The sequence below is a fragment of the Hydractinia symbiolongicarpus genome, chromosome 12 (genome assembly GCF_029227915.1).
Source record: "Hydractinia symbiolongicarpus strain clone_291-10 chromosome 12, HSymV2.1, whole genome shotgun sequence".
Classification (NCBI taxonomy): Eukaryota; Metazoa; Cnidaria; class Hydrozoa; order Anthoathecata; family Hydractiniidae; genus Hydractinia; species Hydractinia symbiolongicarpus.
Genome location: NC_079886.1, coordinates 26,758,073 through 26,775,819, shown reverse-complemented (window position 1 = coordinate 26,775,819; position 17,747 = coordinate 26,758,073).

Genomic DNA, 17,747 nt, shown 5'->3' with positions numbered 1-17,747 from the left:
GAATAAAGGGAGTTCAATCGCCGGCAAACGAAAACCCGCGATTTGCCGTAAATCCCGGGCTTGACCCGTATAGTCAAATGTATACAAAGAAAGTAAACTGGGAGTAAACTCATTTCTTGAACGATTTTTTAAATTAATTTTTTACCACTAAAACGCATAAGACTTGTAGTTTTCAAAAACGATTTCATTTTTGATGAGACGCTGAATAAAAGGAGTTTAATCGCCGGCAAACGAAAACCCGCGATTTTCCGTATATCACGGACTCGGCCCGTACAGTGAAAAGTATACAAAGAAAGTACCCAGGGAGTAAACTCATTTACCAAACGATTCTTTAAATTATTTTTTCACCACTAAAACGCATGAAATTTGTAGTTTTCAAAAATGATTTCGTTTTTGATGAGACGCTGAAGAAAAGGAGTTTAATCGCCGGCAAACGAAATCCCGCGATTTTCCGTATATCACAAACTCGGCCCGTACAATGAGATATATACAAAGAAAGTACTCAGGGAGTAAACTCATTTCCCAAACGATTCTTTAAATTATTTTTTCACCACTAAAACGCATGAGACATGTAGTTTTCAAAAATGATTTCGTTTTTGATGAGACGCTGAATAAAAGGAGTTTAATCGCCGGCAAACGAAAACCCGCGATTTTCCGTAAATCCCGGGCTTGGCCGTATAGTCGAATGTATACAAAGAAAATACCCAGGGAGTAAACTCATTAGCCGAACAATTTTTTGAATTATTTCTTCATCACTAAAACGCATGAGACTTGTAGTTTTCAAAAATGATTTCATTTTTGATGAGACGATGAATAAAAGGAGTTTAATCGCCGGCAAACGAAAACCCGCGATTTGCCGTAAATCCCGGGCTTGACCCGTATAGTCAAATGTATACAAAGAAAGTACCCAGGGAGTAAACTCATTTCCCAAACGATTCTTTAAATTATTTTTTCACCACTAAAACGCATGAGACTTGTAGTTTTCAAAAATGATTTCGTTTTTAATGAGACGCTGAATAAAAGGAGTTTAATCGTCGGCAAACGAAAACCCGCGATTTTCCGTATATCACGGACTCGGCCCGTACAGTGAAAAGTATACAAAGAAAGTACCCAGGGAGTAAACTCGTTTCCCAAACGATTCTTTAAATTATTTTTTCACCACTAAAACGCATGAAACTTGAGTTTTCAAAAATGATTTCGTTTTTGATGAGACGCTGAATAAAAGGAGTTTAATCGCCGGCAAACGAAATCCCGCGATTTTCCGTATATCACGGACTCGGCCCGTACAGTGAAATATATACAAAGAAAGTACCCAGGGAGTAAACTCATTTCCCAAACGATTCTTTAAATTATTTTTTCACCACTAAAACGCATGAGACTTGTAGTTTTCAAAAATGATTTCGTTTTTGATGAGACGCTGAATAAAAGGAGTTTAATCGCCGGCAAACGAAAACCCGCGATTTTCCGTATATCACGGACTCGGCCCGTACAGTGAAATATATACAAAGAAAGTACCCAGGGAGTAAACTCATTTCCCAAACGATTCTTTAAATTATTTTTTCACCACTAAAACGCATGAGACTTGTAGTTTTCAAAAATGATTTCGTTTTTGATGAGACGCTGAATAAAAGGAGTTTAATCGCCGGCAAACGAAAACCCGCGATTTTCCGTATATCACGGACTCGGCCCGTACAGTGAAATATATACAAAGAAAGTACCCAGGGAGTAAATTCATTTGCCGAACGATTTTTTGAATTATTTCTTCACCACTAAAACGCATGAGACTTGTAGTTTTCAAAAATGATTTCATTTTTGATGAGACGTTGAATAAAAGGAGTTTAATCGCCGGCAAACGAAATCCCGCGATTTTCCGTATATCACGGACTCGGCCCGTATAGTTAAATTTATACAAAGAAAGTACCCAGGAAGTAAAATCATTTCCCAAACGATTCTTTAAATTATTTTTTCACCACTAAAACGCATAAGACTTGTAGTTTTCAAAAATGATTTCGTTTTTGATGAGACGCTGAATAAAAGGAGTTTAATCGCCGGCAAGCAAAAACCCGCGATTTCCCGTAAATCCTGGGCTTGGCCGTATAGTCGAATGTATACAAAGAAAATACCGAGGGAGTAAACTCATTTGCCGAACGATTTTTTGAATTATTTCTTCACCACTAAAACGCATGAGACTTGTAGTTTTCAAAAATGATTTCATTTTTATGAGACGCTGAATAAAAGGAGTTTAATCGCCGGCAAACGAAAACCCGCGATTTGCCGTAAATCCCGGGCTTGACCCGTATAGTCAAATGTGTACAAAGAAAGTACCCAGGGAGTAAACTCATTTCCCAAACGATTCTTTAAATTATTTTTTCACCACTAAAACGCATGAGACTTGAAGTTTTCAAAAACGATTTCGTTTTTGATGAGACGCTGAATAAAAGGAGTTTAATCGCCGGCAAACGAAATCCCGCGATTTTCCGTATATCACGGACTCGGCCCGTATAGTGAAATATATACAAAGAAAGTACCCAGGGAGTAAACTCATTTCCCGAACGATTTTTTAAATTAATTTTTTACCACTAAAACGCATAAGACTTGTAGTTTTCAAAAACGATTTCATTTTTGATGAGACGCTGAATAAAAGGAGTTTAATCGCCGGCAAACGAAAACCCGCAATTTCCCGTGAATCCCGGACTCGGCTCGTATAGTCAAAAGTATACAAAAAAAGTACGCAGGGAGTAAACTCACTTCCCGAACGATTCTTTAAATTATTTTTTCACCACTAAAACGCATGAGACTTGCAGTTTTCAAAAATGATTTCATTCTTAATGAGACGCTGAATAAAAGGAGTTTAATCGCCGGCAAACGAAATCCCGCGATTTTCCGTATATCACGGACTCGGCCCGTACAGTGAAAAGTATACAAAGAAAGTACCCAGGGAGTAAACTCATTTGCCGAACGATTTTTTGAATTATTTCTTCACCACTAAAACGCATGAGACTTGTAGTTTTCAAAAATGATTTCATTTTTGATGAAACGCTGAATAAAAGGAGTTTAATCGCCGGCAAACGAAATCCCGCGATTTTCCGTATATCACGGACTCGGCCCGTATAGTGAAATATATACAAAGAAAGTACCCAGGGAGTAAACTCATTTCCCGAACGATTTTTTAAATTAATTTTTTACCACTAAAACGCATAAGACTTGTAGTTTTCAAAAACGATTTTATTTTTGATGAGACGCTGAATAAAAGGAGTTTAATCGCCGGCAAACGAAAACCCGCAATTTCCCGTGAATCCCGGACTCGGCTCGTATAGTCAAAAGTATACAAAAAAAGTACGCAGGGAGTAAACTCACTTCCCGAACGATTCTTTAAATTAATTTTTTACCACTAAAACGCATAAGACTTGTAGTTTTCAAAAACGATTTTATTTTTGATGAGACGCTGAATAAAAGGAGTTTAATCGCCGGCAAACGAAAACCCGCAATTTCCCGTGAATCCCGGACTCGGCTTGTATAGTCAAAAGTATACAAAAAAAGTACGCAGGGAGTAAACTCACTTCCCGAACGATTCTTTAAATTATTTTTTCACCACTAAAACGCATGAGACTTGCAGTTTTCAAAAATGATTTCATTCTTAATGAGACGCTGAATAAAAGGAGTTTAATCGCCGGCAAACGAAATCCCGCGATTTTCCGTATATCACGGACTCGGCCCGTACAGTGAAAAGTATACAAAGAAAGTACCCAGGGAGTAAACTCATTTCCCGAACGATTTTTTAAATTAATTTTTTACCACTAAAACGCATGAGACTTGTAGTTTTCAAAAATGATTTCATTTTTGATGAAACGCTGAATAAAAGGAGTTTAATCGCCGGCAAACGAAAACCCGCGATTTGCCGTAAATCCCGGGCTTGACCCGTATAGTCAAATGTGTACAAAGAAAGTACCCAGGGAGTAAACTCATTTCCCGAACGATTTTTTAAATTAATTTTTTACCACTAAAACGCATAAGACTTGTAGTTTTCAAAAACGATTTCATTTTTGATGAAACGCTGAATAAAAGGAGTTTAATCGCCGGCAAACGAAAACCCGCAATTTCCCGTGAATCCCGGACTCGGCTCGTATAGTCAAAAGTATACAAAGAAAGTACGCAGGGAGTAAACTCACTTCCCGAACGATTCTTTAAATTATTTTTTCACCACTAAAACGCATGAGACTTGTAGTTTTCAAAAATGATTTCATTTTTATGAGACGCTGAATAAAAGGAGTTTAATCGCCGGCAAACGAAAACCCGCGATTTGCCGTAAATCCCGGGCTTGACCCGTATAGTCAAATGTGTACAAAGAAAGTACCCAGGGAGTAAACTCATTTCCCAAACGATTCTTTAAATTATTTTTTCACCACTAAAACGCATGAGACTTGAAGTTTTCAAAAACGATTTCATTTTTGATGAGACGCTGAATAAAAGGAGTTTAATCGCCGGCAAACGAAATCCCGCGATTTTCCGTATATCACGGACTCGGCCCGTATAGTGAAATATATACAAAGAAAGTACCCAGGGAGTAAACTCATTTCCCGAACGATTTTTTAAATTAATTTTTTACCACTAAAACGCATAAGACTTGCAGTTTTCAAAAATGATTTCATTCTTAATGAGACGCTGAATAAAAGGAGTTTAATCGCCGGCAAACGAAATCCCGCGATTTTCCGTATATCACGGACTCGGCCCGTACAGTGAAAAGTATACAAAGAAAGTACCCAGGAAGTAAACTCATTTCCCGAACGATTCTTTAAATTATTTTTTCACCACTAAACGCATGAGACTTGTAGTTTTCAAAAATGACTTCGTTTTTGATGAGACGCTGAATAAAAGGAGTTTAATCGCCGGCTAACGAAATCCCGCGATTTTCCGTATATCACGGACTCGGCCCGTACAATGAAAAGTATACAAAGAAAGTACCCAGGGAGTAAACTCATTTCCCAAACGATTCTTTAAATTATTTTTTCACCACTAAAACGCATGAGACTTGTAGTTTTCAAAAATGATTTCGTTTTTGATGAGACGCTGAATAAAAGGAGTTTAATCGCCGGCAAACGAAATCCCGCGATTTGCCGTAAATCCCGGGCTTGACCCGTATAGTCAAATGTGTACAAAGAAAGTACCCAGGGAGTAAACTCATTTCCCGAACGATTTTTTAAATTAATTTTTTACCACTAAAAGGCATAAGACTTGTAGTTTTCAAAAACGATTTCATTTTTGATGAGACGCTGAATAGAAGGAGTTTAATCGCCGGCAAACGAAAACCCGCAATTTCCCGTGAATCCCGGACTCGGCTCGTATAGTCAAAAGTATACAAAGAAAGTACGCAGGGAGTAAACTCACTTCCCGAACGATTCTTTAAATTATTTTTTCACCACTAAAATGCATGAGACTTGCAGTTTTCAAAAATGATTTCATTCTTGATGAGACGCTGAATAAAAGGAGTTTAATCGCCGGCAAACGAAATCCCGCGATTTTCCGTATATCACGGACTCGGCCCGTACAGTGAAAAGTATACAAAGAAAGTACCCAGGGAGTAAACTCATTTCCCGAACGATTCTTTAAATTATTTTTTCACCACTAAAACGCATGAGACTTGTAGTTTTCAAAAATGACTTCGTTTTTGATGAGACGCTGGATAAAAGGAGTTTAATCGCCGGCAAACGAAATCCCGCGATTTTCCGTATATCACGGACTCGGCCCGTACAATGAAAAGTATACAAAGAAAGTACCCAGGGAGTAAACTCATTTCCCAAACGATTCTTTAAATTATTTTTTCACCACTAAAACGCATGAGACTTGTAGTTTTCAAAAATGATTTCGTTTTTGATGAGACGCTGAATAAAAGGAGTTTAATCGCCGGCAAACGAAATCCCGCGATTTTCCGTATATCACGGACTCGGCCCGTACAGTGAAAAGTATGCAAAGAAAGTACCCAGGGAGTAAACTCATTTGCCGAACGATTTTTTGAATTATTTCTTCACCACTAAAACGCATGAGACTTGTAGTTTTCAAAAATGATTTCATTTTTGATGAAACGCTGAATAAAAGGAGTTTAATCGCCGGCAAACGAAAACCTGCGATTAGCCGAAAATCCCGGGCTTGACCCGTATAGTCAAATGTGTACAAAGAAAGTACCCAGGGAGTAAACTCATTTCCCGAACGATTTTTTAAATTAATTTTTTACCACTAAAACGCATAAGACTTGTAGTTTTCAAAAACGATTTCATTTTTGATGAGACGCTGAATAAAAGGAGTTTAATCGCCGGCAAACGAAAACCCGCAATTTCCCGTGAATCCCGGACTCGGCTCGTATAGTCAAAAGTATACAAAGAAAGTACGCAGGGAGTAAACTCACTTCCCGAACGATTCCTTAAATTATTTTTTCACCACTAAAACGCATGAGACTTGTAGTTTTCAAAAATGATTTCATTTTTATGAGACGCTGAATAAAAGGAGTTTAATCGCCGGCAAACGAAAACCCGCGATTTGCCGTAAATCCCGGGCTTGACCCGTATAGTCAAAAGTATACAAAGAAAGTACGCAGGGAGTAAACTCACTTCCCGAACGATTCTTTAAATTATTTTTTCACCACTAAAATGCATGAGACTTGCAGTTTTCAAAAATGATTTCATTCTTGATGAGACGCTGAATAAAAGGAGTTTAATCGCCGGCAAACGAAATCCCGCGATTTTCCGTATATCACGGACTCGGCCCGTACAGTGAAAAGTATACAAAGAAAGTACCCAGGGAGTAAACTCATTTCCCGAACGATTCTTTAAATTATTTTTTCACCACTAAAACGCATGAGACTTGTAGTTTTCAAAAATGACTTCGTTTTTGATGAGACGCTGGATAAAAGGAGTTTAATCGCCGGCAAACGAAATCCCGCGATTTTCCGTATATCACGGACTCGGCCCGTACAATGAAAAGTATACAAAGAAAGTACCCAGGGAGTAAACTCATTTCCCAAACGATTCTTTAAATTATTTTTTCACCACTAAAACGCATGAGACTTGTAGTTTTCAAAAATGATTTCGTTTTTGATGAGACGCTGAATAAAAGGAGTTTAATCGCCGGCAAACGAAATCCCGCGATTTTCCGTATATCACGGACTCGGCCCGTACAGTGAAAAGTATGCAAAGAAAGTACCCAGGGAGTAAACTCATTTGCCGAACGATTTTTTGAATTATTTCTTCACCACTAAAACGCATGAGACTTGTAGTTTTCAAAAATGATTTCATTTTTGATGAAACGCTGAATAAAAGGAGTTTAATCGCCGGCAAACGAAAACCTGCGATTAGCCGAAAATCCCGGGCTTGACCCGTATAGTCAAATGTGTACAAAGAAAGTACCCAGGGAGTAAACTCATTTCCCGAACGATTTTTTAAATTAATTTTTTACCACTAAAACGCATAAGACTTGTAGTTTTCAAAAACGATTTCATTTTTGATGAGACGCTGAATAAAAGGAGTTTAATCGCCGGCAAACGAAAACCCGCAATTTCCCGTGAATCCCGGACTCGGCTCGTATAGTCAAAAGTATACAAAGAAAGTACGCAGGGAGTAAACTCACTTCCCGAACGATTCCTTAAATTATTTTTTCACCACTAAAACGCATGAGACTTGTAGTTTTCAAAAATGATTTCATTTTTATGAGACGCTGAATAAAAGGAGTTTAATCGCCGGCAAACGAAAACCCGCGATTTGCCGTAAATCCCGGGCTTGACCCGTATAGTCAAATGTGTACAAAGAAAGTACCCAGGGAGTAAACTCATTTCCCAAACGATTCTTTAAATTATTTTTTCACCACTAAAACGCATGAGACTTGAAGTTTTCAAAAACGATTTCATTTTTGATGAGACGCTGAATAAAAGGAGTTTAATCGCCGGCAAACGAAATCCCGCGATTTTCCGTATATCACGGACTCGGCCCGTATAATGAAATATATACAAAGAAAGTACCCAGGGAGTAAACTCATTTCCCGAACGATTTTTTAAATTAATTTTTTACCACTAAAACGCATAAGACTTGTAGTTTTCAAAAACGATTTCATTTTTGATGAGACGCTGAATAAAAGGAGTTTAATCGCCGGCAAACGAAAACCCGCAATTTCCCGTGAATCCCGGACTCGGCTCGTATAGTCAAAAGTATACAAAAAAAGTACGCAGGGAGTAAACTCACTTCCCGAACGATTCTTTAAATTATTTTTTCACCACTAAAACGCATGAGACTTGCAGTTTTCAAAAATGATTTCATTCTTAATGAGACGCTGAATAAAAGGAGTTTAATCGCCGGCAAACGAAATCCCGCGATTTTCCGTTTATCACGGACTCGGCCCGTACAGTGAAAAGTATACAAAGAAAGTACCCAGGGAGTAAACTCATTTGCCGAACGATTTTTTGAATTATTTCTTCACCACTAAAACGCATGAGACTTGTAGTTTTCAAAAATGATTTCATTTTTGATGAAACGCTGAATAAAAGGAGTTTAATCGCCGGCAAACGAAAACTCGCGATTTGCCGTAAATCCCGGGCTTGACCCGTATAGTCAAATGTGTACAAAGAAAGTACCCAGGGAGTAAACTCATTTCCCGAACGATTTTTTAAATTAATTTTTTACCACTAAAACGCATAAGACTTGTAGTTTTCAAAAACGATTTCATTTTTGATGAGACGCTGAATAAAAGGAGTTTAATCGCCGGCAAACGAAAACCCGCAATTTCCCGTGAATCCCGGACTCGGCTCGTATAGTCAAAAGTATACAAAGAAAGTACGCAGGGAGAAAACTCACTTCCCGAACGATTCTTTAAATTATTTTTTCACCACTAAAACGCATGAGACTTGCAGTTTTCAAAAATGATTTCATTCTTAATGAGACGCTGAATAAAAGGAGTTTAATCGCCGGCAAACGAAATCCCGCGATTTTCCGTATATCACGGACTCGGCCCGTACAGTGAAAAGTATACAAAGAAAGTACCCAGGGAGTAAACTCATTTCCCGAACGATTCTTTAAATTATTTTTTCACCACTAAAACGCATGAGACTTGCAGTTTTCAAAAATGATTTCATTCTTAATGAGACGCTGAATAAAAGGAGTTTAATCGCCGGCAAACGAAATCCCGCGATTTTCCGTATATCACGGACTCGGCCCGTACAGTGAAAAGTATACAAAGAAAGTACCCAGGGAGTAAACTCATTTCCCGAACGATTCTTTAAATTATTTTTTCACCACTAAACGCATGAGACTTGTAGTTTTCAAAAATGACTTCGTTTTTGATGAGACGCTGAATAAAAGGAGTTTAATCGCCGGCAAACGAAATCCCGCGATTTTCGGTATATCACGGACTCGGCCCGTACAATAAAAAGTATACAAAGAAAGTACCCAGGGAGTAAACTCATTTCCCAAACGATTCTTTAAATTATTTTTTCACCACTAAAACGCATGAGACTTGTAGTTTTCAAAAATGATTTCGTTTTTGATGAGACGCTGAATAAAAGGAGTTTAATCGCCGGCAAACGAAATCCCGCGATTTGCCGTAAATCCCGGGCTTGACCCGTATAGTCAAATGTGTACAAAGAAAGTACCCAGGGAGTAAACTCATTTCCCGAACGATTTTTTAAATTAATTTTTTACCACTAAAAGGCATAAGACTTGTAGTTTTCAAAAACGATTTCATTTTTGATGAGACGCTGAATAGAAGGAGTTTAATCGCCGGCAAACGAAAACCCGCAATTTCCCGTGAATCCCGGACTCGGCTCGTATAGTCAAAAGTATACAAAGAAAGTACGCAGGGAGTAAATTCACTTCCCGAACGATTCTTTAAATTATTTTTTCACCACTAAAATGCATGAGACTTGCTGTTTTCAAAAATGATTTCATTCTTGATGAGACGCTGAATAAAAGGAGTTTAATCGCCGGCAAACGAAATCCCGCGATTTTCCGTATATCACGGACTCGGCCCGTACAGTGAAAAGTATACAAAGAAAGTACCCAGGGAGTAAACTCATTTCCCGAACGATTCCTTAAATTATTTTTTCACCACTAAAACGCATGAGACTTGTAGTTTTCAAAAATGACTTCGTTTTTGATGAGACGCTGAATAAAAGGAGTTTAATCGCCGGCAAACGAAATCCCGCGATTTTCCGTATATAACGGACTCGGCCCGTACAATGAAAAGTATACAAAGAAAGTACCCAGGGAGTAAACTCATTTCCCAAATGATTCTTTAAATTATTTTTTCACCACTAAAACGCATGAGACTTGTAGTTTTCAAAAATGATTTCGTTTTTGATGAGACGCTAAATAAAAGGAGTTTAATCGCCGGCAAACGAAATCCCGCGATTTTCCGTATATCACGGACTCGGCCCGTACAGTGAAAAGTATGCAAAGAAAGTACCCAGGGAGTAAACTCATTTGCCGAACGATTTTTTGAATTATTTCTTCACCACTAAAACGCATGAGACTTGTAGTTTTCAAAAATGATTTCATTTTTGATGAAACGCTGAATAAAAGGAGTTTAATCGCCGGCAAACGAAAACCCGCGATTAGCCGTAAATCCCGGGCTTGACCCGTATAGTCAAATGTGTACAAAGAAAGTACCCAGGGAGTAAACTCATTTCCCGAACGATTTTTTAAATTAATTTTTTACCACTAAAACGCATAAGACTTGTAGTTTTCAAAAACGATTTCATTTTTGATGAGACGCTGAATAAAAGGAGTTTAATCGCCGGCAAACGAAAACCCGCAATTTCCCGTGAATCCCGGACTCGGCTCGTATAGTCAAAAGTATACAAAGAAAGTACGCAGGGAGTAAACTCACTTCCCGAACGATTCTTTAAATTATTTTTTCACCACTAAAACGCATGAGACTTGTAGTTTTCAAAAATGATTTCATTTTTATGAGACGCTGAATAAAAGGAGTTTAATCGCCGGCAAACGAAAACCCGCGATTTGCCGTAAATCCCGGGCTTGACCCGTATAGTCAAATGTGTACAAAGAAAGTACCCAGGGAGTAAACTCATTTCCCAAACGATTCTTTAAATTATTTTTTCACCACTAAAACGCATGAGACTTGAAGTTTTCAAAAACGATTTCATTTTTGATGAGACGCGAATAAAAGGAGTTTAATCGCCGGCAAACGAAATCCCGCGATTTTCCGTATATCACGGACTCGGCCCGTATAGTGAAATATATACAAAGAAAGTACCCAGGGAGTAAACTCATTTCCCGAACGATTTTTTAAATTAATTTTTTACCACTAAAACGCATAAGACTTGTAGTTTTCAAAAACGATTTCATTTTTGATGAGACGCTGAATAAAAGGAGTTTAATCGCCGGCAAACGAAAACCCGCAATTTCCCGTGAATCCCGGACTCGGCTCGTATAGTCAAAAGTATACAAAAAAAGTACGCAGGGAGTAAACTCACTTCCCGAACGATTCTTTAAATTATTTTTTCACCACTAAAACGCATGAGACTTGCAGTTTTCAAAAATGATTTCATTCTTAATGAGACGCTGAATAAAAGGAGTTTAATCGCCGGCAAACGAAATCCCGCGATTTTCCGTTTATCACGGACTCGGCCCGTACAGTGAAAAGTATACAAAGAAAGTACCCAGGGAGTAAACTCATTTGCCGAACGATTTTTTGAATTATTTCTTCACCACTAAAACGCATGAGACTTGTAGTTTTCAAAAATGATTTCATTTTTGATGAAACGCTGAATAAAAGGAGTTTAATCGCCGGCAAACGAAAACCCGCGATTTGCCGTAAATCCCGGGCTTGACCCGTATAGTCAAATGTGTACAAAGAAAGTACCCAGGGAGTAAACTCATTTCCCGAACGATTTTTTAAAATAATTTTTTACCACTAAAACGCATAAGACTTGTAGTTTTCAAAAACGATTTCATTTTTGATGAGACGCTGAATAAAAGGAGTTTAATCGCCGGCAAACGAAAACCCGCAATTTCCCGTGAATCCCGGACTCGGCTCGTATAGTCAAAAGTATACAAAGAAAGTACGCAGGGAGTAAACTCACTTCCCGAACGATTCTTTAAATTATTTTTTCACCACTAAAACGCATGAGACTTGCAGTTTTCAAAAATGATTTCATTCTTAATGAGACGCTGAATAAAAGGAGTTTAATCGCCGGCAAACGAAATCCCGCGATTTTCCGTATATCACGGACTCGGCCCGTACAATGAAAAGTATACAAAGAAAGTACCCAGGGAGTAAACTCATTTCCCAAACGATTCTTTAAATTATTTTTTCACCACTAAAACGCATGAGACTTGTAGTTTTCAAAAATGATTTCGTTTTTGATGAGACGCTGAATAAAAGGAGTTTAATCGCCGGCAAACGAAATCCCACGATTTGCCGTAAATCCCGGGCTTGACCCGTATAGTCAAATGTGTACAAAGAAAGTACCCAGGGAGTAAACTCATTTCCCGAACGATTTTTTAAATTAATTTTTTACCACTAAAAGGCATAAGACTTGTAGTTTTCAAAAACGATTTCATTTTTGATGAGACGCTGAATAGAAGGAGTTTAATCGCCGGCAAACGAAAACCCGCAATTTCCCGTGAATCCCGGACTCGGCTCGTATAGTCAAAAGTATACAAAAAAAGTACGCAGGGAGTAAACTCACTTCCCGAACGATTCTTTAAATTATTTTTTCACCACTAAAACGCATGAGACTTGCAGTTTTCAAAAATGATTTCATTCTTAATGAGACGCTGAATAAAAGGAGTTTAATCGCCGGCAAACGAAATCCCGCGATTTTCCGTTTATCACGGACTCGGCCCGTACAGTGAAAAGTATACAAAGAAAGTACCCAGGGAGTAAACTCATTTGCCGAACGATTTTTTGAATTATTTCTTCACCACTAAAACGCATGAGACTTGTAGTTTTCAAAAATGATTTCATTTTTGATGAAACGCTGAATAAAAGGAGTTTAATCGCCGGCAAACGAAAACCCGCGATTTGCCGTAAATCCCGGGCTTGACCCGTATAGTCAAATGTGTACAAAGAAAGTACCCAGGGAGTAAACTCATCTCCCAAACGATTCTTTAAATTTTTTTTTCACCACTAAAACGCATGAGACTTGAAGTTTTCAAAAACGATTTCATTTTTGATGAGACGCTGAATAAAAGGAGTTTAATCGCCGGCAAACGAAATCCCGCGATTTTCCGTATATCACGGACTCGGCCCGTATAGTGAAATATATACAAAGAAAGTACCCAGGGAGTAAACTCATTTCCCGAACGATTTTTTAAATTAATTTTTTACCACTAAAACGCATAAGACTTGTAGTTTTCAAAAACGATTTCATTCTTGATGAGACGCTGAATAAAAGGAGTTTAATCGCCGGCAAAGGAAATCCCGCGATTTTCCGTATATCACGGACTCGGCCCGTACAGTGAAAAGTATACAAAGAAAGTACCCAGGGAGTAAACTCATTTCCCGAACGATTCTTTAAATTATTTTTTCACCACTAAAACGCATGAGACTTGTAGTTTTCAAAAATGACTTCGTTTTTGATGAGACGCTGAATAAAAGGAGTTTAATCGCCGGCAAACGAAATCCCGCGATTTTCCGTATATCACGGACTCAGCCCGTACAATGAAAAGTACCACTAAAACGCATAAGACTTGTAGTTTTCAAAAACGATTTCATTTTTGATGAGACGCTGAATAAAAGGAGTTTAATCGCCGGCAAACGAAAACCCGCAATTTCCCGTGAATCCCGGACTCGGCTCGTATAGTCAAAAGTATACAAAGAAAGTACGCAGGGAGTAAACTCACTTCCCGAACGATTCTTTAAATTATTTTTTCACCACTAAAACGCATGAGACTTGTAGTTTTCAAAAATGATTTCATTTTTATGAGACGCTGAATAAAAGGAGTTTAATCGCCGGCAAACGAAAACCCGCGATTTGCCGTAAATCCCGGGCTTGACCCGTATAGTCAAATGTGTACAAAGAAAGTACCCAGGGAGTAAACTCATTTCCCAAACGATTCTTTAAATTTTTTTTTCACCACTAAAACGCATGAGACTTGAAGTTTTCAAAAACGATTTCATTTTTGATGAGACGCTGAATAAAAGGAGTTTAATCGCCGGCAAACGAAATCCCGCGATTTTCCGTATATCACGGACTCGGCCCGTATAGTGAAATATATACAAAGAAAGTACCCAGGGAGTAAACTCATTTCCCGAACGATTTTTTAAATTAATTTTTTACCACTAAAACGCATAAGACTTGTAGTTTTCAAAAACGATTTCATTTTTGATGAGACGCTGAATAAAAGGAGTTTAATCGCCGGCAAACGAAAACCCGCAATTTCCCATGAATCCCGGACTCGGCTCGTATAGTCAAAAGTATACAAAAAAAGTACGCAGGGAGTAAACTCACTTCCCGAACGATTCTTTAAATTATTTTTTCACCACTAAAACGCATGAGACTTGCAGTTTTCAAAAATGATTTCATTCTTAATGAGACGCTGAATAAAAGGAGTTTAATCGCCGGCAAACGAAATCCCGCGATTTTCCGTATATCACGGACTCGGCCCGTACAGTGGAAAGTATACAAAGAAAGTACCCAGGGAGTAAACTCATTTGCCGAACGATTTTTTGAATTATTTCTTCACCACTAAAACGCATGAGACTTGTAGTTTTCAAAAATGATTTCATTTTTGATGAAACGCTGAATAAAAGGAGTTTAATCGCCGGCAAACGAAAACCCGCGATTTGCCGTAAATCCCGGGCTTGACCCGTATAGTCAAATGTGTACAAAGAAAGTACCCAGGGAGTAAACTCATTTCCCGAACGATTTTTTAAAATAATTTTTTACCACTAAAACGCATAAGACTTGTAGTTTTCAAAAACGATTTCATTTTTGATGAGACGCTGAATAAAAGGAGTTTAATCGCCGGCAAACGAAAACCCGCAATTTCCCGTGAATCCCGGACTCGGCTCGTATAGTCAAAAGTATACAAAGAAAGTACGCAGGGAGTAAACTCACTTCCCGAACGATTCTTTAAATTATTTTTTCACCACTAAAACGCATGAGACTTGCAGTTTTCAAAAATGATTTCATTCTTAATGAGACGCTGAATAAAAGGAGTTTAATCGCCGGCAAACGAAATCCCGCGATTTTCCGTATATCACGGACTCGGCCCGTACAATGAAAAGTATACAAAGAAAGTACCCAGGGAGTAAACTCATTTCCCAAACGATTCTTTAAATTATTTTTTCACCACTAAAACGCATGAGACTTGTAGTTTTCAAAAATGATTTCGTTTTTGATGAGACGCTGAATAAAAGGAGTTTAATCGCCGGCAAACGAAATCCCACGATTTGCCGTAAATCCCGGGCTTGACCCGTATAGTCAAATGTGTACAAAGAAAGTACCCAGGGAGTAAACTCATTTCCCGAACGATTTTTTAAATTAATTTTTTACCACTAAAAGGCATAAGACTTGTAGTTTTCAAAAACGATTTCATTTTTGATGAGACGCTGAATAGAAGGAGTTTAATCGCCGTCAAACGAAAACCCGCAATTTCCCGTGAATCCCGGACTCGGCTCGTATAGTCAAAAGTATACAAAGAAAGTACGCAGGGAGTTAACTCACTTCCCGAACGATTCTTTAAATTATTTTTTCACCACCAAAATGCATGAGACTTGCAGTTTTCAAAAATGATTTCATTCTTGATGAGACGCTGAATAAAAGGAGTTTAATCGCCGGCAAAGGAAATCCCGCGATTTTCCGTATATCACGGACTCGGCCCGTACAGTGAAAAGTATACAAAGAAAGTACCCAGGGAGTAAACTCATTTCCCGAACGATTCTTTAAATTATTTTTTCACCACTAAAACGCATGAGATTTGTAGTTTTCAAAAATGACTTCGTTTTTGATGAGACGCTGAATAAAAGGAGTTTAATCGCCGGCAAACGAAATCCCGCGATTTTCCGTAAATCCCGGGCTTGACCCGTATAGTCAAATGTGTACAAAGAAAGTACCCAGGGAGTAAACTCATCTCCCAAACGATTCTTTAAATTTTTTTTTCACCACTAAAACGCATGAGACTTGAAGTTTTCAAAAACGATTTCATTTTTGATGAGACGCTGAATAAAAGGAGTTTAATCGCCGGCAAACGAAATCCCGCGATTTTCCGTATATCACGGACTCGGCCCGTATAGTGAAATATATACAAAGAAAGTACCCAGGGAGTAAACTCATTTCCCGAACGATTTTTTAAATTAATTTTTTACCACTAAAACGCATAAGACTTGTAGTTTTCAAAAACGATTTCATTCTTGATGAGACGCTGAATAAAAGGAGTTTAATCGCCGGCAAAGGAAATCCCGCGATTTTCCGTATATCACGGACTCGGCCCGTACAGTGAAAAGTATACAAAGAAAGTACCCAGGGAGTAAACTCATTTCCCGAACGATTCTTTAAATTATTTTTTCACCACTAAAACGCATGAGACTTGTAGTTTTCAAAAATGACTTCGTTTTTGATGAGACGCTGAATAAAAGGAGTTTAATCGCCGGCAAACGAAATCCCGCGATTTTCCGTATATCACGGACTCAGCCCGTACAATGAAAAGTATACAAAGAAAGTACCCAGGGAGTAAACTCATTTCCCAAACGATTCTTTAAATTATTTTTTCACCACTAAAACGCATGAGACTTGTAGTTTTCAAAAATGATTTCGTTTTTGATGAGACGCTGAATAAAAGGAGTTTAATCGCCGGCAAACGAAATCCCGCGATTTTCCGTATATCACGGACTCGGCCCGTACAGTGAAATATATACAAAGAAAGTACCCAGGGAGTAAACTCATTTCCCAAACGATTCTTTAAATTATTTTTTCACCACTAAAACGCATGAGACTTGTAGTTTTCAAAAATGATTTCGTTTTTGATGAGACGCTGAATAAAAGGAGTTTAATCGCCGGCAAACGAAAACCCGCGATTTCACGTAAATCCCGGGCTTGGCCGTATAGTAGAGATAGGAAAAGGCGGATGTTAGGACAGATCCCCTTAGCACTTTCCTATGCCACGTTAAATTATGGATCATCCCCGTTAAATCAACGATAGAAGAGTCCATAAAATCCATGTGCACTTTACCACTTTACGTTAAATAAGCGGGCATGCTCTATAATATCTGTCCGAAACCCCCTCCCCGGCCGTGTCCCCCTGGCCCCTCCCCACCCTCCCCGTCCCATGGGTCCCTCCCCACCCTCATCTGTCGTGCCTTATAATTTATAGTGTTATGTGTGTCTATAATGTCCTCTTGCCAGTGTGGTAATACCATCTTCCATAATTATGCGCTTATCATCATCAGCATTGAGAGCGAGTTTATTTGTTTTTATGGTATGAACATCATGCTTAATCGATCGAAAGGTCATCTGTTCTCTGTAAACATTTTCACCCTCCAACAGGCATCTCCTATAGTCATCGAAACCTATTGTCTTCCTCACCACACATTTCTTGACCCCCTTGCACCTCTTATCCTCCCTACCACATAGCTGTTTGTAAGCATAATTCTTAGCCCTAAGAGCGATAAATTCGGTCATTACCTTACCACCCAACTCATCCTTCATCAGACCAATGATCTTTTTATTAAAACCTAATGGTAGAGGTCTACCATCTTTCTTATCGTATCCCGAAGTGTCAAATCTCAAAGCCACATCGTCGGCG